General features: G+C 44.6%; 1 protein-coding gene and 1 non-coding gene across 2 annotated transcripts in view; both read left to right on the top strand.

Annotated features, from left to right (window-relative positions):
- PTN (pleiotrophin) overlaps positions 1-23632 on the top strand; it is an 89016-nt gene that overhangs the window by 16129 nt on the left and 49255 nt on the right. The window lies entirely within an intron of this gene.
- LOC117054615 lies at positions 1155-1261 on the top strand. The gene has a single exon (XR_004427525.1). It is a non-coding gene; the product is annotated as a U6 spliceosomal RNA (small nuclear RNA).

The raw sequence follows: 23632 nt of genomic DNA, 5'->3' as shown, positions 1-23632 counted from the left end.
CCTCGTTCTTCAAATTTGCTCCTAGGCTTCTCTTAAATCTCCCATTTACATTTTGCCTGCCAACGTTGCTCCTTTCCATTAGCATCACTTGGGCTGGATATCCAATTTCTTTTTAGAAGGGGACCTTTTCTTTCTTTACTTTCTTTCTTTGACTATATAAGTTCTAATTTTCAATACCATCTCCGCTTGCTAGGAGGCAAGTGCTGGTCTCATAGCTGAATTAGGATATCCTTCATGGCACATTTCTGAACCTTTGTTGCATCATCTCCCCCGCCCTTCCATTGTTCACTAATGTGTTAAGTAATTATTATAAAATCATGGAGCCCAACATGCAGCACTGTGGAGTCTTAGAACAGGAACCTGTGGCCTTCCAGATGATACTGGACCAATTCCCAGCATGCCCGGCATTTGGCCATGTTGACTGGGGTTGCTGCGAGTTGGAGTCCAAACGCATCTGGAAAGCACCAAGCCAGGGATGGAGGAAGAAATTTGGATCATTTAAAGGTGAACTTACTTAGTTGGTACTTCTTGAAAAAAAGCAGGTGCTCTTTCAAAATTCACACTTCCCTGAATTTTGCAATGCATTTCTGCATCAAAGTAATGTGTGCAAAAAATGCATTAACCAGGGTAAAATGTGCATAAAAATCTATATATTGGTGAAGAGGGCATACAGAATTGTGTATATTATGAGAAATTCACCCTGGAATGCTGATGAATTTTTGTTTAAAAAAACACTACCTGACATGGAAATGTGGAAATGAAATTTAAGAATGGAAAAATGAGATACCAAAATTGACAGATTTGTCCTTTTCCACACCAGATTGGGAAAACTGTCCTAACTTCATTATTGATCTATCACATCCAGTTATCTTAAAATTTAAGATTCTTTCTCCCTGAATCTAGAAAAGTGGTGGAGAATCTTTGGTCCTCCAGATGTTATTGGGCTACAGTTCCCCTCATCCCTCACTATTGTCCACATTGGCTGAGGCTGATGGGAAGTTCATAATAAAAGGACCCCCAAGTGCAGTATGACAAAAGCTAATTTCTCAAACAAGTGTGTCTTCACTGCATAGCCTTAGAAGGCAAAACTGAGAAAACATTAAGCTTTTTAAGATGGGCAGTTACTGAAGAAGCATTCAAGAGAGCTAAATGCTCTGCTCGCTTCAGCAGCACATATACTAAAATTGGAACGATATTGAGAAGATTAGCATGGCCCCTGCGCAAGGATGACATGCAAATTTGTGAAGCGTTTCAGAGAGAGAGAGAGAGAGAGAGAGAGAGAGAGAGAGAGAGAGAGAGAGCGCCAAGTGCTCAGGTGATGTTATAATTAAATCAAGCTAGTGTATCTCATTTATTTTATATTTATTTCTAAAAATACGTATGTACCGTAAATTCACAAAGCATTTCACAACGACTTCACATAAAACAGGTACAATAGAAGCCACATATAAAAAAAGGTTAAGACCATAAACAGATAACTATTGTGGAGAGATGTATTCTTAATTGCCAGTGTGAGCCTGATGGAATAGAAAAGTTTTCAGCAGTTGTTTAAACAGTTGCAACAGAACATGCCTGGTGAATATCTGTTGGCAGAATACTTCAAAGGAATGGTTTGATGACACGAAAGGCTCAGTTCCTTGTTGTTGTCAAATGAGCCTCACCAACTCAGGAAATGACCAACGACACTCCGGCAGGTGATTTCAGTGATGGAGCTGGAATATAAGGGTTCAGGCAATTCTTGTACCCTTCCATCCCAGTCTAAGACCTCTTGAGCAAGTACTTTTCCTAAACACGTCATTCCCTCTGTTTTACCAATACATCACAAGCCATGACATTGTAGGTGTTACATTACTGATGAATTCTCTGGCACTGCATGGCCAAGGGCAAGGATGCCAGGCCTATGTGTTTATCAAGGATTGTCCTCTCTTACCAGCTGCATTACTTGATGAATTGTACTCTGTGTGCATTTTTCAACTTCATGCTAAATTCCTGATGTGGCCCTCAATAGAGACCTGACTCCAAGCCCCAATCATCGCTCCAGTCTAGGAGTTGCAATGCTAGGTTATCCCAATGGAGGTTTGGCAGTTATAAGAAAAACTTTAAGTGTTTTTTTGTAAAAATAAAAATCACATTACGATGACGGATAGCACTAATCCAGTGTCCATTCACAGCATTCTACCTAAAAGCTGCTTAAGTTAGTCTGTTGAGTACAGGGGGGAAAAATCTGTCTGCTAAGTCCATTCAAATCCAATTATCTTGCTTATAAAGAAGCACAAAAAGAGAATACTTAAGGAAGAACTTGTGGAGAAGAAACTGGACCGTGAACAGTTTCGGCTGTAGATTTTCAAAGATATAAATTTCCACTTGGATCTTTAATAGTTTTGAGTCCTGTCTTTTGTACCTGCACTTTCTTAAGTGCTGCTGGGTGGGTGGGTGACTGAATATTTGAAATAAAACACAGCCATCGTTTGAAACGAGCACTTCTCTAAATTTTGTAATAGTTCTCCAGCCAAGTAATATGTACAAAAATGCATCATATCAGGGAAAATTGCATACAAAAAAATGTGCATATTAGGAAAAAAATGCAATGAAATGATGAATGTTCAGGAAAATCTTTTTTTAAAAATAATAATAATCACAAACTGGACTGAACTCAAGGTTGGAAAAATGAAAGAACCCGTAATGGTCAGATTCATCCACCCCCATTTGCAATTGTAACAACTCTCAGGAGAACTAGATCTGCTGTGAGTCATGATTTTTGTTGCCCCCTCCCCGTGTTCTGCTAATCAGCATGCTTATGTGTGTAAAGGGGATGGACAGGGGGGCTCCCTTGCACCAGTGCACATATCTGTGTTTACAACGAAAGGGAACATTTGATTGAGAGTGAGTGCAATGGTATTTTAGGAAACATCATGAAGTGCAGATGTGCAAAGCCCTGTAAAAACCCCAGAAGCTCACCAGATGTGGTTGCTCCTCTTAGCGGTGGCTATTTTGCCCACAATCCCTGTAGAATCATGGCACTAATATTGCTCTGGTGAGTGCTTTGGTGGTAGGGGAGATAGCCCTGTAGCTGGCACTGAGAAGTGCCTTTTTTTAAACCCAGAAGTCCCTGTTACAGAGATGCCACATCATCCCATAGTGGTGTTTTATGGAGGTTGTATGGGAAAATATAGGAGGTGTCAGGAGGAGAACTCTGTTCACACATGGTGAACCCGCCATCTGGAATCTAGTGCTTGCTCATCCAAATTGAAAAAAGGACTCCCCTAACACTATCTAACAACAACAACAACAACAACAACAATTTCTACCCCACCCATCTGGCTGGGTTTCCACAACCACTCTGGGCAGCTTCCAACAAAAAATTAAAAATACATTAAAAACTTCCTTAAACAGGGCTACCTTCAGATGTCTTCTAAATGTCATATAGTTGTTTATTTCCTTGACATCTGATGGGAGGGCGGTCCACAGGGTGGGCGCCACTACCGAGAAGGCCCTCTGCCTGGTTCCCTGTAACTTCGCTTCTCGCAGTGAGGGAACCGCCAGAAGGCCCTCGGTGCTGGACTTCAGTGTCTGGGTTGAACAATGGGGGTGGAAATGCTCCTTCAGGTATACTGAGCTGAGGCTATTTACGGCTTTAAAGATCAGTACCAACACTTTGAATTGTGCTCGGAAACATATTGGGAGCCCATGTTATTTAAACCCTGCCCATCTGGCTGGGTTTTCCCAGCCACTCTGAGTGGCTACAAGCAGAATAGTAAAAACACGATAAACATCAAACATTAAAAACTTCCTTAAACAAGGCTGCCTTCAGATGTCTTCTAAAAGTCAGATATAGTGGCACCTCAGGTTACATATGCTTCAGGTTACATACTCCGCTAACCCAGAAATAATGCTTCAGGTTAAGAACTTTGCTTCAGGATAAGAACAGAACTTGTGCTCTGGCGGTGCAGTGGCAGCGGGAGGCCCCATTAGCTAAAGTGGTGCTTCAGGTTAAGAACAGTTTCCGGTTAAGAATGGACCTCTGGAATGAATTAAGTTCTTAACCCGAGCTACCACTGTAGTTTGTTTCCCCATTCCTTATGAATGAAGCAGCAAAGAGGATGGGCGAGATTTCATCCATGCCTTAGGTATATTCTGAGTTACGTGTAACTATTACAGGCTAGAATTCTAACAGCACAACCTGCGAAATACCAGTGGACAACAAAAGAGGCTTAAAGACGTTCTCAAGGCAAATCTTTAAAAATGTAGTATAAGCACAGATAACTGGGAAACATTGGCCTACGAGTGGTTCAACTGGAGAACAGCCTTTGCGTATCGAGGACCTCAATCCACCCCCCATTGACTTGACACAGGAGACAGATTTTTGGTTTGGGTTTTTGGCAAATAATTTAGGGCCACAACTTTATTTAAATACAAATTCGGTGAGTGGTTGCGTAGGCATTGGTTCAGACTACTGTCACACCGGGACAGAGGCTGGCCTAAAACCAGCGATTGGGAGAATGCGACTGAGGAGAGTTAAGGACCGGGGGGAAGCAACGGTCCCTCTTCCTCAATGGTCCCGGGGACTCGGCTTATGGCCCTAACCCCTACCGGGGGCATCGGACAAAGCATAAGAGTTGCCGGATTCCTTTAACGGAATTCCCAGCATCAACCTGATTCTGGATGGGCAGCGCCCAATCCAGCAATCCACACAGGAACCAATGCCTAACCGCCAACCTTACAAGTTGTGACAAGTTGCTACTGCAGTAGGCAAAACCAAAAGGCACAGCCAATCGGCCAGATGGACAAATTCCTACTGGGCCCCTGCTACAAAGCAGACGACCCCATGACAGGCAGAGCAAAGTCAATGCAGAGGCCTAAGAAAAAAGGGGGGGCGGGACGGGTGATCAGCAGCCGAAGCCAAGAGAAGGAACACCCTACGTGCTGAGGCTTAAATAGGACGCTAAGCTGTCCATCACAAATTGCAACATTAACTTTTGCCCAGCAACTCCTAACTGACCATTAGCTACTAAGGCCGGCTACCGGCCCCACCCCCACAGGAAGGGAATGTGTCTTGCCAGGTCCCGATCGCAACACGTGCTCTTACTCATGGTAGAACCCGATTTGCGTATCGAGGACCTCAATCCACCCCCCATTGACTTGACACAGGAGACAGATTTTTGGTTTGGGTTTTTGGCAAATAATTTAGGGCCACAACTTTATTTAAATACAAATTCGGTGAGTGGTTGCGTAGGCATTGGTTCAGACTACTGTCACACCGGGACAGAGGCTGGCCTAAAACCAGCGATTGGGAGAATGCGACTGAGGAGAGTTAAGGACCGGGGGGAAGCAACGGTCCCTCTTCCTCAATGGTCCCGGGGACTCGGCTTATGGCCCTAACCCCTACCGGGGGCATCGGACAAAGCATAAGAGTCGCCGGATTCCTTTAACGGAATTCCCAGCATCAACCTGATTCTGGATGGGCAGCGCCCAATCCAGCAATCCACACAGGAACCAATGCCTAACCGCCACCAGAGCCAACTGGCTCCCGCCAAAACCACTCACCCTTCAAGCCAAACCCTAATACCACGAGCTATCGCCCCCAGCCATAAGTCATTCCCCTCAGGGGACAAGTGAACTCCATCCCTTCGAAACAGGGAGGTGGCAAGGAAGGTGATGCCGGGGTGCGGAATATCAGTACCCCCCAAGGCTCGCACTGTATTCACCGCAACGCCATTGATTCGTCTCCTTGCATTATTGACCGCTGCTAAGGTGCGCTGCCGGTAGCACTGGGCTCGCCAACGGGCTGCGTGCTGCGGACTCCCAGCGAGGAGGCCGCAGGGGAACCGGCCGTTGGCAAAATCCGACCTCCCCGGTGAGCTAGCCCAGGATGCCCAGGAAGGGGGGGGGATCCTCTGGGGAAAATTTGGGAGAGGGAAAGGGGTGGGGGTAACTGCAGGGGGGGGAAGGACGAGGGGGGAAGGGTTTAGTTTAACTACGGCAATTAAAACAAAATGCTAGGAGGGGAGGAGGATTTAACCGCAAAGATTTAACCGAAAGGTAAACAATGGTAGAACAATACAACCGTGAGGTAGTAGTCACAAAACGCTCTCAACGCAGTGATCCGATGTGATCAGCAGCCGAAGCCAAGAGAAGGAACACCCTACGTGCTGAGGCTTAAATAGGACGCTAAGCTGTCCATCACAAATTGCAACATTAACTTTTGCCCAGCAACTCCTAACTGACCATTAGCTACTAAGGCCGGCTACCGGCCCCACCCCCACAGGAAGGGAATGTGTCTTGCCAGGTCCCGATCGCAACACGTGCTCTTACTCATGGTAGAACCCGATTTACCAAAGGTGTCATGGACTTTGAAGAAGCCAACCTCAGGGCGAAAAGGAGAAAGGTGCTAAGAGGAAGGCACGTTTGGCAAACCCTCACCACGATCAACTCCCACCTGGAAACCTATGTCCCCACTGTGGAAGGACGTGTGGATCCAGAATTGGCCTCCACAGTCACTTACTGTTAAGTCCGTGTTCATGGAAGACAATCTTACTTGGCTACAAGTGATCGCCAAAGAAGAAGAATGGGCAGCACCAGTAAACTAGGCATCTAAATTTAAAAGTTTGAAGAAATAATTATTTCCAGTAATGTCCAATTTATTGTACTTTTAAAGATTGATTTCTAGTTATTTATTTATCTATAAAAAAACAACAAAATTTGTGTTTACACAATCCCAGTGACAGGAAGAGTTATAGTAGGGACTTCTGTGTCCACATTATTCCCCATTCATTGGAATGGTGGAGTAAATTTTCACTTGGAATTTTCTCTCCATCAAAATGAGGAATAATTTCCTCCCCCTTCCCTATGCTTACCTGACTTGCCCAAGTCCTAGCTGTCAACTTTTCCCTTTTTATTCCAAATAGGATTCCTCGCAAGAAAAGGGGAAAGTTGACAGCTATGCCCAAGGTAGCAAAAGGGTGCTTGTGAGAGTCCTTTCTTTCATTCTACAAATCACCTCATCAGCAGTTCATGCGATGCAGCCTTCCCGGGTGCCTGTGCTGCAATGAAAGCCCAGGGGAAGGCGTCATGAGAGAACTGCCGTGGGGATTTTTCAGATCAGAAAGCATGGGCAGCTGGCAAGGCTGAAAAGTGTGGGGCAAGTATTTATCAGGAAGAAAATATCTGCTACCTTGCATTGATAAGCTGAGGACTCTGGCTTCCACAGAAATTTGGAGGAAATTCTAAAGCGCCATGGGAAATAATGAACTGTTTTGCAGGGGTGGAAAACGTCTGGGGGGAAAAAGGAGATTTTGGCATGACATGAATTTGAGCATCTCAAATGCTTAATTGGGTTTATGACATATTCATGCAAACAACCCCTCCCTACCTCCCTGCAAACTTTTCTGGAAGTTGCCTTATCTTCTTCATTTGTTGTTGAATGAAGCCCTTAATTTATAAAGAGGACTGCGTTCTTACTGGTATGTCCTTTTATTTTCTTTCTCAGATCACATAACTTCCTGCATGAAGTCATCTTTCTCTCTCCCATGTTCTCTTCCCCCCCTTTCCCCTCCCTCCATCTCTTTCTCCCCCTTCCCCTCTCTTACGCTTTGCTTTTCCAGTCGTACTTCTCTCTGGGTCTCTCACTCGGTGATGAATGAGTTTCATTCATCTTTCTCTGGTTTTTTTTTTTTTTTTGGTGTGAAAAGCTTTAGACTTCACTTGCTCCCATTTTTCCCCTCTCGCTATTCATTGCCATGGAGACGGAGAAAGAAGGAGGTGGCAGAGTGGGTGGCAATGGGGTCGGAGGTCAAGAGTGGCCACTTTCTGAATTAAAGCTTTGAATTCCATTAGAGGTGGCACAATGTAACCTAGAGTAACTCTCCAAGAAATTGGCTGTCAAAAGAGTCAAAGCAAAAATAAAAAAGAGGGGGGTGAGATGGAGGGATGAGACCAAGTGGGAAGAGATCAGGGAGAGAGAACGTTAAGCCCTTGCTGTCTCTGTCAGGATTACATTTGGCGACTTAATAGAGCCGTGATTCATTTGTGTAGCCATGTGCCATGTTTCGGCAGCCCAACTCTTCAAGTCTGCTCCTGAGTGATGGAGAGTCTTTCCTCGAAGACGCTAACAGATCTCATTTCTACAATTGGAGATTAGGGATGGTGTGTGTGTGTGTGTGTGTGTGTGTGTGTGTGATTTGGCTTGCATCCCGTTCAAAGTAGCCACACTTGCAACATCCATTTAAAGCAGTATGAAACCACTTTAAACACTCGTGGCTTTCCCCATAGAATTCTGGGGTGTTTACTTTGTTAAGGGTGCTGAGAGTTGCCGGATATCCCTATTCCCCTCCCAGAGCTACAGGCCAAATGTGCGCACCCCCCCCCCCCCAATGCATCTATATCTATCCTTTAAGACTCTCCATAAATCACACCCTCTCTCCAGGTCATTCCCCTCACTAACCTTACTTCTCCTTTTTCCCAACCAGAATGTGTCCTTGAACTGAAACAATGCATTTTGCTTGTTTGAATGGGGAGGTGTGTGGTGTGTGGTGTGTGGTTGTGATGTAGAAAGGTTTGACATGGCTGCAATGCAGGACATTCACAGGGAAACCAAAATGTTTGTTTACAAAGCTGTTGTAAAGGTAAAGGGACCCCTGACCGTCAGGTCCAGTCGTGTCCGACTCTGGGGTTGTGGCACTCATCTCGCTTTATTGGCCGAGGGAGCCGACGTACAGCCTCCGGGTCATGTGACCAGAATGACTAAGCCGCTTCTGGCGAACCAGAGCAGCACACAGAAATGCTGTTTACCTTCCCACTGGAGCAGTACCTATTTATCTACTTGCACTTTGACGTGCTTTCGAACTGCTAGGTGGGCAGGAGCAGGGACTGAGCGACAGAAGCTCACCCTGTCACAGGGATTCGAACCGCCAACCTTCTGATCGGCAAGCCCTAGGCTCTGTGGTTTAGACCACAGTGCCACCCACATCCCTAATATAATATAATATAATATAATATAATATAATATAATATAATATAATATAAAACACACAAATGCAACAGTGAACATTGTGAGACCACAGTGAGAGACCATAGTGCCACCCGCGTCCCAGTGTACTGGAAGAAGCAAAGATAACCATGCTTCAACATCAACTTCGTTAGACTAGTCATGTTGTGCGGATGTCTGATTACCATCTTCCAAAGCAACTACTCTAAGCAAACCTTCACCATGATCAACTCCCACCCAGAAACCTACCATATTTTTTTGCTGTATAGGGCGCACCGGACCATAGGGCGCACCTCGTTTTTAGAGGAGGGGAAAAAAGAAAAAAAAGTATTTTTCTGGTTTTCCTCTAAAAGTTCTGGGTTTTTTTTTTTTGAGGATCAGCTAAAAGTTTTGCAGCTTTTTTGCAAAGGGAAAAGCCCTGTTTTTTGAGGATCAGCTAAAAGTTTTGCAGCTTTTTTGTAAAGGGAGAAAAGCAAATCTCCTTTTGCAAAGGGGGAAAAGCAAAGAGGAAAAGCCCCATTTTTATGGGGTTCAACTCACATTTCTTCAGCTTCTGAAGGAAAGGGTGCCATTTCTACAGTTTCCAGACAGATAATCTAATCAGCCAGTCACATGTCACTGGGAAACAAACAACCTCCCTCTGCAGCACATTCAACAATGGAGGGTTGGGCTGAAAGGGAGCCGGGACTCTTATCTCTCTCCCGATCTCTTGCTGATCAGCTGCTGAGAGGGGTCCTTTCAACACCCCTTTTTCTCTTTGTAAAATAAAAAGCACTATCTGCTTTTGGCCCCTGGGCAATTCGGCTCCAGGGACCACCATTTGCTCCATAAGATGCACAGATATTTCCCCTTAATTTCTAGGAGGGAAAAAGTGCGTCTTGTGGAGCGAAAAATATGGTATGTCCTCACTGTGGAAGGATGTGTGGATCCAGAATTGGCCTCCACAGTCACTTACAGACTCACTTTTAAAACCGTGTTTATGGAAAACAATCTTACTTGGCCAAAGAAGAAGAAGATGATGATGTAGAAAGCTTTGACGTGGCTACAATGTGCCCTTGCCTCACCCACCTTTATCCTTAGCCTCACCCACTACTGCCAAGAAACCCATAAAAACTACTCCATATCGGAATGCCACTCTCAGACAAAGGTTCCCTGCCTCTCTCCTAGGGGATACCTGCCGTGTTGTTTGAGAAACGTAGGAAATGGTGTGACAAGCTGTACCAGGTTAGCCAAGGTAGCACCCTCTAGACGCTGCTTGATCCCCATCTTCAATCAGCTCCAGCCAACATGGCCAGTGATGTGAGCCATAGTTCAGAAACATTTGGGGGACACCACTTGCCTATGCTAAAAATCACCAGTCCTCGCTTAGCTATAAACTTGCTGGTTAGGGAAATCACCCACTGCCTCTCAGCCTCAACTCCTCCCTGAACTGTAATATGCAGGATAAGCACTCTGGCCTACTTTACTGGCTTGTGGCAAAGATTATTGGGGTAACCTAAGCACTCTGAGTGCTTATGAAAAGTGCTTCCTCTGCTAAGTGTAGGATCCAAGCAGGAAGGAAAGTTTCTAAAGTTGGAAACGGAAAGATAAGCACTTAGATGATTCAACTTGTGCTCAAGAAAGGTTATGATAGTCAAGAGGGACAATTACTACAATGGGTACAGGTTTAAGCGTAGCTCTCCCTCCCCCTGGCTGGTGTGCTGGTTAAAGGAACACGAGCATTTCCCTCATTGAGGACACACAGTACAAATACATACCTTGGCATTCTTCTGTCACAAGAAAGAAAAGTGTGCGATGAATGATGCTAGTCAGGAAAGAGCACATTTATCATCATCATCATCATCATCATTATTTATTAATTAACTAAATTTACTAGACAATTTTTTGCCATGCCAACGCAATGTGACTTACAATATTTTAAGGAAAGAAACAAACACATACATACATTAAACCCAGCATTTACTGTAACAAAATCGCCCTTGCCAAAAGCCACTATATGGTTAAAAGCCAAATGAATATTTCCGCCTGGTGCTGAAAGATATGTAAAGATGGCACCAGGTGTGCCTTCCCAGGGTGGTGAGGAGCCACCGCTGAAAAAACCTGTTCTCATGTTGCCACCATTCAGACCTACCGTGGTGGGGGAGAAAGGTCTAAATATAGTTATTTCCTTTATAAGGACTCAGACTAATGGTCTACACCAACTGGAGGTGGCACTGTGGTCTAAACCACTGAGCCTCTTGGGCTTGCCAATTGGAAGGTCCGTGGTTTGAATCCCCATGATGGGGTGAGTTCCCGTTGCTCTGTCCCAGCTCCTGCCAACCTAGCAGTTCGAAAGCACACCAGTGCAAGTAGATAAATAGGTACCACAGTGGTGGGAAGGTAAACAGTGTTTCCATGCACTCTTGTTTCTGTCATGGTGTTCCGTTGCTCCAGAAGCAGTTTAGTCATGCTGGCCACATGACCTGGAAAGCTGTCTGTGGAAAAACACCAGCTCCCTCAGCCTGAAGCAAGATGAGCACTGCACCCCATAGTTGCCTTTGAATGGACTTAACCGTCCAGGGGTCCTTTACCTTTACCTTACCTTCCAGGGTCTTAAAGGGGGAATCTTTGAAGTGGAAGGAAAAGGAAAGTATCTCCTGCTCAAAACGAAGGCTCTGCAAATGTGAACCAGTTAATTTGTTTGAAATCCTGGCTGCAGTATAAGAACTGAATGCTGCGTTTCCTCTTACTTGTCGTTTCAGATTTGCTTTATTTCCTTCAGAATGGTTGCGTGGTTCATATGCAAATTGGACGGATTAGTTGAGTAATCAATTAAAATGCACATGAGTCATCAGCTAAAGCCATTTACACATGTTTGGAATGTGTTGACAGAGTGTGCAAAGGTGGACCGGGGTGTCCCGTCACCTCCCCCTGACCTCCAAGCCTTGATTAGCTCTGTGTACACAGAGCCTGCTTGTCCCCAGCTTTTATGCCTGCCAGCTTTGTGAACTCAGAGCTGATCAACATGTGGAGGTCAGGGACAGGGATTCAACATCCGCAACAGGCTTTGGGGGCTTATGCTTTCTTCAGGGAGCTGACAGTCCGAGTTATGACTGTTTTGCAAAAAATATGTATATACGCAAGTTATGTACTTACTCTGCAGTGGATGGTAATGTTGACCCTTTTCTCTTTTTTGCTTGGTGGCTAGAAGACTGGTCATCTCCTGGTAGGGAGACGGTGCCTTCTGATGGAATCGAAAGTGAGCTGCAGAGAGCAGGGTGCAGCACACTGCAGGGAGACCATGTATTGTAATGTGCGCAGAACGCTGATTTATTGTGGCACCATTCAAGCGTGGGGCTATTACTGCAGGGGGACAGTTGTTTGTTGAATGTGTTTGGTGGCTGGGAAGCTCCCAGGAGGCCTTGCTGCCACACCAAGGGAAAGGTTCATGCCCTTTCCGTTCTTCTAGGCAGATGCCTCCATGCATCTGTAAGGAAATGTAGAATAGATGGAAGCTAATGGCAACAGAATGTGTGTTGAGCTCAGTGTGCAGTGCAGAATGCTCTTATATGCTGCCCTAACAGGGTCCAACTGGGTGAGGCCACAGCTCCTGAGGCTCTTCTTACAGGAAAAGTCTTATCTCTGTTTACAGGGAAGGATACATGCCCTCCAACATTTCGCTGATGAAAATAGGGGCAACCCATTTTTATTTATTTTTTACTATTTTACTATTAATACCACTCCACAAATCTTACTGGGTTGCTCCAGCCACTCTGGGCAGATTCCAACACACACACACACACACACAGAGAGAGAGAGAGAGAGAGAGAGAGAGAGAGAGAGAGAGAGGTAAAGGTACCCCTGACCATTAAGTCAAGTCGCGGACGACTCTGGGGTTGCGGTGCTCATCTCGCTCTATAGGCCGAGGGAGCCAGCATTTGTCCGCAGACAGCTTCTGGGTTATGTGGTCAGCATGACTAAGCCACTTCTGGCACTTCTGGCAAACCAGAGCAGCACAAGGAAATGCCGTTTACCTTCCCACCAGAGCAGTACCTATTTATCTACTTGCACTTGATGTGCTTTTGAACTGCTAGGTGGGCAGGAGCTGGGACTGAACAACAGGAGCTCACCCCATCACAGGGATTCGAACCGCCCACACACACACACACACACCACATATTAAACATTAGGAAAAAAAACATCCCTATACAGGATTGCCTTCAGACAGCTTGGAAGTCAGATAACTCCATACCAACCCAACATTTCTCTCGTGAAATGTTTCTTAGACATCTTAGACATTCCAGGATCAAATCAGAAACTGGGACAGCTTCTCTAAATCAGGGACATCCCTGGAAAATAGGGACACTTGGAGGGTCTGAGGATGCTGGATAGAGAAGTCTTGGAAGCAAACTTTTCTTCCACTTAGGGAACAGGGCATTTGTTCTTCTAGGGCTGCAGCTCAGTAGCAGAGTATTTGCTTGTGCATACAGCAGGTCCTGTGTTCATGGCCTCTCTAGTTTGGGAGGGAGTCATGCCTGAACTCCTGGACAGCTGCTGCCAGTCAGTGTAGAAGGCACTGGGCAAGATGGACCAAGGGTCTGACTCAGCATAAGACAGGTTCTTATGGCCCCCTTAAGCCCCACTCACCACAAATCTAGGGGTGGACTTCCCAATGGAACTCATCAATTTTGGATCTTCTGAATTTTGTGCACCCTTGGGTCAGTGCCCTATGCAGGGGAACTGCCCACACCACCCTAAATCCAGCACTGCTCAAATCTGTTCCTGATGGTAGGGGAACATCTAGAATGGGATGGCATGTGGGGCTGAGGCTGGTAAAAATCTCCCCCTTGTCAGGAGGGCTGTCCATTCCTGCAAGAGCGACCCAGGATCCAACCACCACATCCTGGATCTAGTCCTGAATTACTTTTGGGTGCGGTTAATGTTTAATGACTTCTCTCTCTCTCTCTCTCTCTCGTTAACTAAACATAATGTTTTATTATGTTTTCATATATGCTGGAAGCTGCCCAGAGTGGCCTGGGCAACCCAGTTGAATGGGAGGGGTACAAATATTATGATGATTATTATTACACATCCAGGGGCAGGTGGAAGAAGGAGAAATTGTGTCTTCTTCACCCCCACCAGCCAAGAGTGTATGGGCAGGGGGTCAATTCTATATGGGGTGCTCCTTTGGAAGCTCTGCAGGGAACTGGCTTGTGAAGGATAACACCACCTCCTGCAGGATTGATACTTCTGTAATACAGCTGTTGTATGGAGGCATGGATCCTGCAGGGTGCTGCTTCAAGAACAGGGCATCAGACAGGAAAGAGAGACAATATCAGGCTCCTACCTTCTCTTGGGAGTGATCCATGGCTGTCTCAGCCCAACTTGACCAAGTTCCGAATCCCTCTGAATAGGCCCGATTTAGCTTGGGCCTCAGCTGAATCTGGTGTGCAGCCCCACTGATAGGCATTGCCACACTTTAGACTGGTTGTAAGTAAGAAGAGAGGTCGGTGCAGTGGTGTAACATGGTGATTACAGGGGCAGTTGCCCGGAGTGCAAAATTGATAGGTTTCAATGCCTGGTGCTGCCCCTATACAGCTGTGCGCCTCCATCGCCGGACTCTGTTGAAAACGTCTTCTCCATGCGAACCAGGAAGTGACCTCTCCAAACAGCGAAACAACCCTGTTCATTTTCCTGCCTCCCACCCTGCCCTCTGCACAGCCCCGGGCACTGGCAACCCACACTATGTCACTGGGTCATTGAGAGCTGGTTGAGACCATACTGAGCTTGGTGGAGCACTGCCTCTTCTGCCCTAACAGACCACCCTCTGCTCCTCTGACATCACATTTCCTCAACATGTTCAGGAGAGGGTACCTGGCTCTTCCAACACCTCCCCTTACCAATATTCCTCTGCATATTTGAGGTTTTTAGATCTGCTTTTATTTTTCCTGAGTTATTTCTGGAACAGTAAATAGGGGAGGTATAAGCCTTGAGCCTTGTGAAGTAGTTAGCTTAATCATCAGAGCTTGTTTTGGCAGAAAGCTGCTTACAAGCCCAGCTTGTGGAGAGGAATCCATAAATAGTTGGGGGAGCAAAAAGGGATAGGACAGCCTGCGTAACAGAGCTGGAAGCAGGTGGCAGAAATCCCACATCTTTGACGCAGAATGGGCACAGTTAACTTCTCCAGTGGCCTTTAGACCAACGTAAATGTTTATCTGCAAGATGAAGCTAAATTAAACTCTTGCCCTTTACTCAGTCCCTTCCTCTTTCCATTGCCAAAGACTTGTTCTCCTCCTCCTCGAAACTTCATTAAGGAAATGCCTGATTCTCAAAGGAGAGCTGAATAAAGCATTATTATTAATCATCCTTATTAGGACCATTTATTTGATTTCTTACCTGCTCTTCCCAGGGTGGGTTACAACTTCAAAACATTGCTAGTTTAAAAAACAGTTAAAACAATTTACAGTTAATAACAGTAGGAGTGCTATGATACGCAAATCTCAGTTTTGGCCTCTCGTAGTCTCTCATTTTTCCAACCTTAGGTTCACATTTTCAGGACCGGTGCTAGGGCTTCTTGCGCCCTAGGCGAGACCACCTTCTGGTGCTCCCCCACCCCCGCCAAAGCCTGCTTTAGCGGGAGGTGGGGGTGGTGGAGAGGCAAGCAGCAGTTTCTCCGCTGTAGCAGAGAAGCTGCTGCTCGCCCGTCCCACCGCCTGCCCCGCCTGCTTTAGCGGGAGGTGGGGGGTGTAGGGGGCAAGCAGCACCTCTCTGCTACAGCGGAGAAGCCTGTCCCGCCCATCCCACCCAATCTTGGCCAGCGCCCCCTCCATTTTTGCGCCCTAGACAATTGCCTAGTTCGCCTTAATGGGCGTGCCGGCCCTGCACATTTTCACATCAGTTTTCTTTCATTTTTTTAAAGCCCTCATGAAAATTAATTAGAATTTGTGTGTAATCCCCCCCCCCCGGTGCAAACACATTTTTGCAAAGCAATTTCCCCTAGTATAATGCATTTTCACGAATATATGCACTTAAATGCACACTTCTTGTGCATTTTGGGTACACATTACTTGACTGAAGAATTGCATTGCAACATTCAGAGCCGTGTGAATGTTGGTTTGTGTCTTGTTTGGGAAAGCATGAATTAGGCTTGTCTTTAAATGCAAACTGAAGCACATTTCTCCTCCATCCCTGTATCTCGAGTGTCACTGTGGTCCTGATGAAAGTAGCTCTTTCCCCAAAGCTGCTGTTACCTGCCCCAGGAGTGAAGCTTCCATCAGCACTACACAGTTAATAGAAATATAATTTTTATCAGGGCTGTTGTGTGTGTTGTTGTTGTGTGTAGAGTTAAACCTCCTTCCTCCCACACTGTAGTCCAAATCTAGATCAGCCCCCCTCCATGGCTGTTACTAGGTCCCCATCTGCACTATTCCCCTCCCAGAGTGGTTTAAACTTTCAATCCCTCTTCCCAGGGAACTCTGGGAATTTTAGCTCTGTGAGAGGAATAGGGATTTCCTAATAACACGCAGTCACAGCAGCCTTAGCAAACTACACTCCCCAGGGTTCTTTGGGAGAAACCATGACTGTTTAAAGTGGTATGCTACTGTCTTCAATGCGTAGTGAAGATGGGGTCTCAGAAGAAAAAAAGGGAGACACATTCACTGCAGTCACACCAGTTTGACATCACACTTAAGTTGGCCCTTCGGCTCTCATTTCATTGGGCTGGGTTTCAACAACTGGTCTGAAGTTCAGATCTCTGCCTTGGCTGTTCACATCCTGGGGCCTTTGGAAGCAGATGAAGCAGAGGTCCACCGGTTCCTTTCAGAAATTAGATCAGGGGTCAGCAAACTTTTTCAGCAGGGGGCCTGTCCACTGTCCCTCAGACATTGTGGTGGGCCGGACTATATTTTGAAAAAAATAATAATGAACGAATTCCTTTGCCCCACAAATAACCCAGAGATGCATTTTAAATAAAAGCACACATTCTACTCATGTAAAAACGCGATGATTCCCGGACCATCCGCGGGACGGATTTAGAAGGCGATTTGGCTGCATCCAGCCCCCAGGCCTTAGTTTGGGGACCCCTGGATTAGATGTTGTCAGCCTGGATCCACAGCCAGCCTTTCAATTCCCGTGGGAATGTAGCCCTGATCTCTCTCCATTGCTTGGATTTACAGATCAGAGATTCACGGTAACCAGCTCTGCTGCTCTGTGACTCAGGAGGAAACCTTCAGACTAACTGCTTGGCTGAAGTTTTAATTTGCTCATCATCTTTGGCTGATGTGATTAGCAGCCAGGGCTAATTACCTGCAGAAACGCTCCCGCACACACTCCAGAGAAGCAGCTTTGTGCCTCTTGTGAAGGAGAAACATATTTAAATGACAGGGCTGGATGATGGCTGAGTTCACATAAAGAGTTCCCCTGCTTACACACCGCTTTGGATTCTTTGATTGCTTCTTTGATTGCAGAAATGAACATTTGAAGGGTGCTTTCAATTTGCCAGGCCTGAATTCCATACTTCAAAGATGATTTTGTCATTTGGATCCAAACAGTGATTTGTTAAGAGGTTCTTCCCCAACTCCCCCACCAAAATGCATAGAGAATTTTATTTCCTGCAGCAACTTCCACCTGTGGGAAGGGCCATTGCTCAGTGGAGGAGCATCTGCTTTGCATGCAGAAGATCTCAGGTTCAACCCCCAGGTAGGGTTTGGAAATCCTGGAGAGCTCCTGCCAGTTAGAGTAGACAATAATGAACCCCCATTGCCCCCCCCCCGAGATGCAATTTCCAGAGCTGTTTTCAGTATTAATCCCTCTTCACAGGGAATTGTAACTCTCAGAAGTGAATAGGAGTCCTCTAACAAATCTCAACACCCAGAACAGTTTCTGGGATTCTTTTGGGAAAGCTCCGACTATTTAAAGTGGCATCCTTGCACTTTAAATGTATCGTGGGAATGTGGACTAATTCTAGTTTTGTCCCCATCCTGTTCCCTGCCAAGTTCTACAAGGACAACACTCAGGAAGACTAAGGAAGAGGAAGCAGAGAGTCAGGGGCACCCACTGATCTGGATGTGAGTTAGAAGGCTGGTGGGCTTGGGGATCAAGACTGAGTTTGGTGGGGCAGCAGTGCCCCATTTGCTCTAAGGGACGAACCCCCATTCTCCGCCCCTCCTTTCTCTCCCCACAAATAAGGAGGCAACTTTTAAGAGCACGCAGCCCCAGAACAAACCTCGTTTGTTCATGTCCCTTCTGTAACAGCTTTCTCAGGGAGAGGACAGATAAGGCAAGATGTCGCCAAAACACCTCTTATCTTCCACTCTGGCTTTTCTCTCTATTTTCTGTGGCTGCCTCCTAATGCAGCGTGCCTCTTCCACACCACGCACATGCAGCGGGAAAAGCTCTGCGGTAGATTTACTCAACACAAGAGTAAGACATGTATTTGGCAGGCCTTCCTTTGATACCTGCTGCTCTCGATTATTTCTGCCCAGTTTTCCTTTTGGCATACTTTTTTTTAAAATGTACATTCTCCCCCCCCCTTTTAATAAGAATTTATTGGTATTTCCACACATAACAACAAAATAAAAATCATACATACTACATAAAATACAAATACACTACAAAATACAAAAACAATCAATTAAAACTAATACATACCTAACACCACGAAAACACAGGAACACACCAAATAATTACTATTTAAACCTTGTTTCGAATCTTAATTAGGGGACTTCCTCCGTTCTCTCTTCTGCGTTCAGTTCGAATTTACTTTAGTAACTTTGTAACTATTTTAATATACATTCACTATTATACTTAATCTAGCTCCATTAACATCTGATCTTATCTCTATCAACCTATTGCAAATCATAATATTTTACATAAAAAGAAACACAATCTTAACTTCTTATACCCTATTTTAACCTAACATTATATAGCTAACACCTATTATTATACACTGATTTTTCAAATATCCAATTTTTCACGTTGTTTCAAATATTCTTTAAATTTCTTCCACTCTTCTTGCACCTTTTCCTCCCTCTGGTCTCGGAGTTTCGCGGTCAGTTCTGCGAGTTCCATAAAGTTTTAAATGTACATTCAATGTGCTTTTGGATTTTTTTTAAATAGTCATCTTCAAATATCTTAAGGGCTGTCACATGCAAGAGGGAACATGCTTGTTTTCTCCTGCTCTGGAGGGTAGGACCCGAACCAATGGCTTCAAGTTACAAGAAAGGAGATTCCGACTAAACATCAGGTAGAACCTTCTGACAGTAAGAGCTGTTTGACAGGGGAATGGTCTCCCTCTGGAGGTTGTGGACTCTCCTTCCTTGGAGGTTTTTCAGCAGAGGTTGGATGGCCATCTGTCACGGATGCTTTAGCTGAGCTTCCTGCATTGCAGGGGGTTGGACTAGATGAACCTTGGGGTCCCTTGGGGTCCCTTCCAACTCTAAGGTTATAGGATTCTATGATTCATCTTATCTAATATTTCATACATCATGCCAAACTCGTTGCCCCCTTTCCCCCTTTTTACATGTGAGATAAGAAACAAGTGCCTGTTTCTTGCTTTTGCGGGGATCCCTCATGACATGATGTTGTGTCCAAGTTAAAACAGAGGTAATAATTAACTACATTTTCCCTCTCCACCCCTTTCTTTTTCACAAGTATTGAGTCACTTTTTACAGATACAATTGTAAGAACTCAAAATAGGAGATACAGACTAGAAGTTTGTATCTAGTAGATTGAAGAACTTTCTAATTCACTCCTTCCTCAGCTGGTTCCCCTGCAGATATTTTGGACCACCATTCCTTTCATCCTTGAATATTGGTCATGCCGGTTGAGATTGATGGGAGTTGTAGGCCAACACACCTGAAGGGAACTTGGTTGAGGGAGGCTGGTCTGGAAGATTCCTGTTCATAGAAACTAGTAAATAACTTCCTTGGTAAATTCGCTCAGGTAATGACTACACGAGCAACCATGCCTTACAGTATTTGAGTATATATACTCATTAATAAGTTCCTTTATGAAAAGAGTGGGCTGACCGACCTTCATGATTTAGCACGATCATCATATGTACCTTTGTGAATTGTATTTTCATGTGACAACAAGTTGATCGCATATATGGGTATAAATCTGACAAATGATATTTTTATCAATTTATGATCATGCTTCCCTATGCCCCTCTGCATATTTTGTACACAGATTGTACATTTGATACAGTAAAACTGGTGACTTTATGCAGCTTAGGGTGGGGATGTCCTGTTTGTTTGCTTTCATATAGTCCATATCTTTGATTTGGGACTTCCTATCCTCTTGTCACTGTTGCCTTGAGGATGCTGTGACCACAAGAGAACAGGGTCATGCGACTTCTGTGCCAGTGTGGTGTAGTGGTTAAGAGCGGTAGACTCGTAATCTGGGGAACCGGGTTCGTGTCTGCACTCCTCCACATGCAGCTGCTGGGTGACCTTGGGCTAGTCACACTTCTTTGAAGTCTCTCAGCCCCACTCACCTCACAGAGTGTTTGTTGTGGGGGAGGAAGGGAAAGGAGAATGTTAGCCGCTTTGAGACTCCTTTGGGTAGTGAAAAGCGGGATATCAAATCCAAACTCTTCTTCTTCTTCTTCTTCTTCTTCTTCTTCTTCTTCTTCTTCTTCTTCTGTGCATCTGAACTTCCCATGAGGTCTTGCCTCACCACACCAAGCACGATCATTTTGGGGTTGTTCTCTAAGATCATTAAGTAATTAGCACAACCCTATTCACGTTTACACAAAAGTCAGCCTCATTGTGTCCACTGGGAATTTCTCCCAAGTAGAATATGCATAGGATTGCATATCCTTGTCAGCTTAGAAGTAAGTTCCATTGAATTCAGCGGGTCATCTTCCAGGTAAGGGTATATTTCTTGTTACACACACACACACACACACACATACACACTTATATACCTTTGTGTTTTTCCTACAGTTTCAAGGTAGTATAGAATGCTAAAATATAGAACATCATTTTTAAAAAAAACACAATACAAAACAATGATAAAAATGTGTGGCTAGTAAAAAAAAAAAAGCTGCAAACTGCTCCATATTTCTTTAGGTGCAGATAGACGAATAGATGATAGATAGATAGATAGATAGATAGATAGATAGATAGATAGATAGATGATAGAGATAGATGATAGATACATAGATAGATAGATAGATAGATAGATAGATGATAGACGTAGATGTAGATATAGATGTAGATATAGATCTAGATCTAGATCTAGATCTAGATCTAGATCTAGATATAGATATAGATATAGATATAGATATAGATATAGATATAGATATAGATAAGAGTGGTGTAGGGATTAGAGTGTCAGACTAGGACCTGGGAGACCAGGGTTCAAATCTCCATGCAGTCATGAATCCCACTGGGTGATCTTGGACGTTTCATAGCCCCTTGGCCTAACCTACCTCACAGGGTTGCAGTAGGGATTAAATGAGGAAGGGGAGAACCTTGTACTCCACCTTAAGCTGCTTTGAGAAAATAGTGGAATATCAATGTAATAAATAAAGTAGTGGTGCAAGCTAGTTGCACTCTGAAAATGTGAAACAGCAATAATTCTGTTGAAATCTACCGGTATTTGTCTGCTGAAAAATAAGCCATTTGACAATTTTGGCCACATTTTTTACTTCCAGCTGTTCCTCTCTTTCCCCCTCCCCTGTTTTTGGGTTCTGTGCATTTATTTTATTGCAGCTGAACCTGACTTGAAAACAGTTTCAATCAAAAATGAAACCACTGAGAAAGGAGAAAAGAAAAGGAGTTCAGAAAAAGAACAAAGATGGCCCCTTTTTAATAACATGAGGATGACACCGTTGCACCACAGTGCATGTTATGATGGCAGAATTTAATTAAATCAACATACAAGTGAAAACTAATCATAACACCATTTATTTTTAGACAGAGGCAATCACCCACTGAGAGTCATAGAACACCTTGATGTGAGAGGAGAGGCAGGCTAGATAATGTAGTGTTCGGCACACAACTTTCCATATAGGTGAAATAAGCTTTAGCAAGGGAATAAATAATAAGGCATGGGCTGGAACATAACTATTTTCACAGTGACACATGTGGGTGGGTGGGTGAGTGGAGCAGAGCACTCAGCAAAGCACATTCTGAACTAGAATCCTAACCTAAACTATACTAATTAAAGCTGCATTTTGTAATTGGAAGTTGTGGAGCAGGGCTCTTCAACCTTGGAGTCCCATCAGATGTTATTGGACTGCAACATCCATCATCCCCCAGCAAGCTTTCTGGTTGGGGATGATGGGAGTTGTAGTCTGACAACATCTGGTACTCAAGAACACTGTTGGGGAGAGAGAGAGAGAGAGAGAGAGAGAGAGAGAGAGAGAGAGAGAGAAGGTTTGAACACTGAAAATGAAGAATGCAGCAATAAAGCAGAAACTTACAGAAGAAGAAGAAGAAGAAGAAGAAGAAGAAGAAGAAGAAGAAGAAGAGGAGGAGGAGGAGGAGGAGGAGGAGGAGGAGGAAGAAGAAGAAGAAGAAGAAGAAGAAGAAGAAGAAGAAGAAGAAGAAGCAGAAGAAGAAGAAGAAGAAGAAGAAGAAGAAGAAGAAGAAGAAGAAGAAGAAGAAGAAGAAGAAGAAGATTATTTAAAATTTGAAGCTGGGTCCAAATTCATTCATGAAGGCTATCCTTGGGGAAATAACCTTTTACCTGAGAAAGCTGTTGTGAAGATACTCAGTGCTCACCATTGGGTGATTATAATTCTAATACTTTTTGGTACACCAGAACTCAATGGTAAGCATATCCTTTCATACCACTCTCATACAGTACAGAAGAGAAGGGAGTATCATACTAGTCCCATCATAAATGGTCCATTTGGTATCTACTCAGCTGGAAACCCCCTCTCTCTTAATAAACCAGTGCTCTCACCCATTCACTCGATCTGCACACCAGATGAAATGGACTTGATATCAATTTACGCTTTGCTGCTGAGAGAGGGTAATGAAACAATGTCAGAGAGGAAGGAGAGGGATTGAACGAGTCTGGTCTTTCAGTGAAGATAACAATAGGTTAATGCAAAAATAGAAGAGCTCCTTGTTTTAATTAAGACTCTCTCCCGGTCCCCAAGGACTTCTGCATGATGGCTGCATTACCAGATGTCCTGATTCCTTGGCTGCCATCCCATTCCGCACAATATCAAGCCACGCTGTTTGAAATGCCCTATTGTCTCTCTCTCTTTTTGCGAGATCAGCAATAGCGGAATTAGCACAAAACTCAGCCTGTGTCCCCTGATAGTGGCTTGGTTGCAGGAAGTAACCAGAAAGGCATAAAGTTTAACATTTGGTTTCACTGTAGCAGGGAGGATAAAGATGTAGAGAGAAGCATTGTGTGTAGCCAGAACCCTGTGTGCTACTCACACAGAAACCCTGTGGATTGGTAGATTTCCCCTTGCTCCATAGGTTCCCTCTGCCACAGAACTCTGTATGTTATCCATTTTAACTTGGGGAATTTCTGCAATTAATGTCAGAGTGGACACTTTATTCACCAATTGCCATACTTCTCCCTACAGTTTACTAATAAACACCAGCACAGAGGGATACCCATGCTGAGAACGACATCCCAAAGAGGCATCCTGATGTGCAGACAATTGCATCAGGAGTCCTCCTTTGTGCTCTGATTTAATCG

This window comes from Lacerta agilis, chromosome 10, assembly GCF_009819535.1.
Source record: "Lacerta agilis isolate rLacAgi1 chromosome 10, rLacAgi1.pri, whole genome shotgun sequence".
NCBI classification, from domain to species: domain Eukaryota; kingdom Metazoa; phylum Chordata; class Lepidosauria; order Squamata; family Lacertidae; genus Lacerta; species Lacerta agilis.
This window is presented reverse-complemented; position numbering and strand designations above follow the sequence as displayed.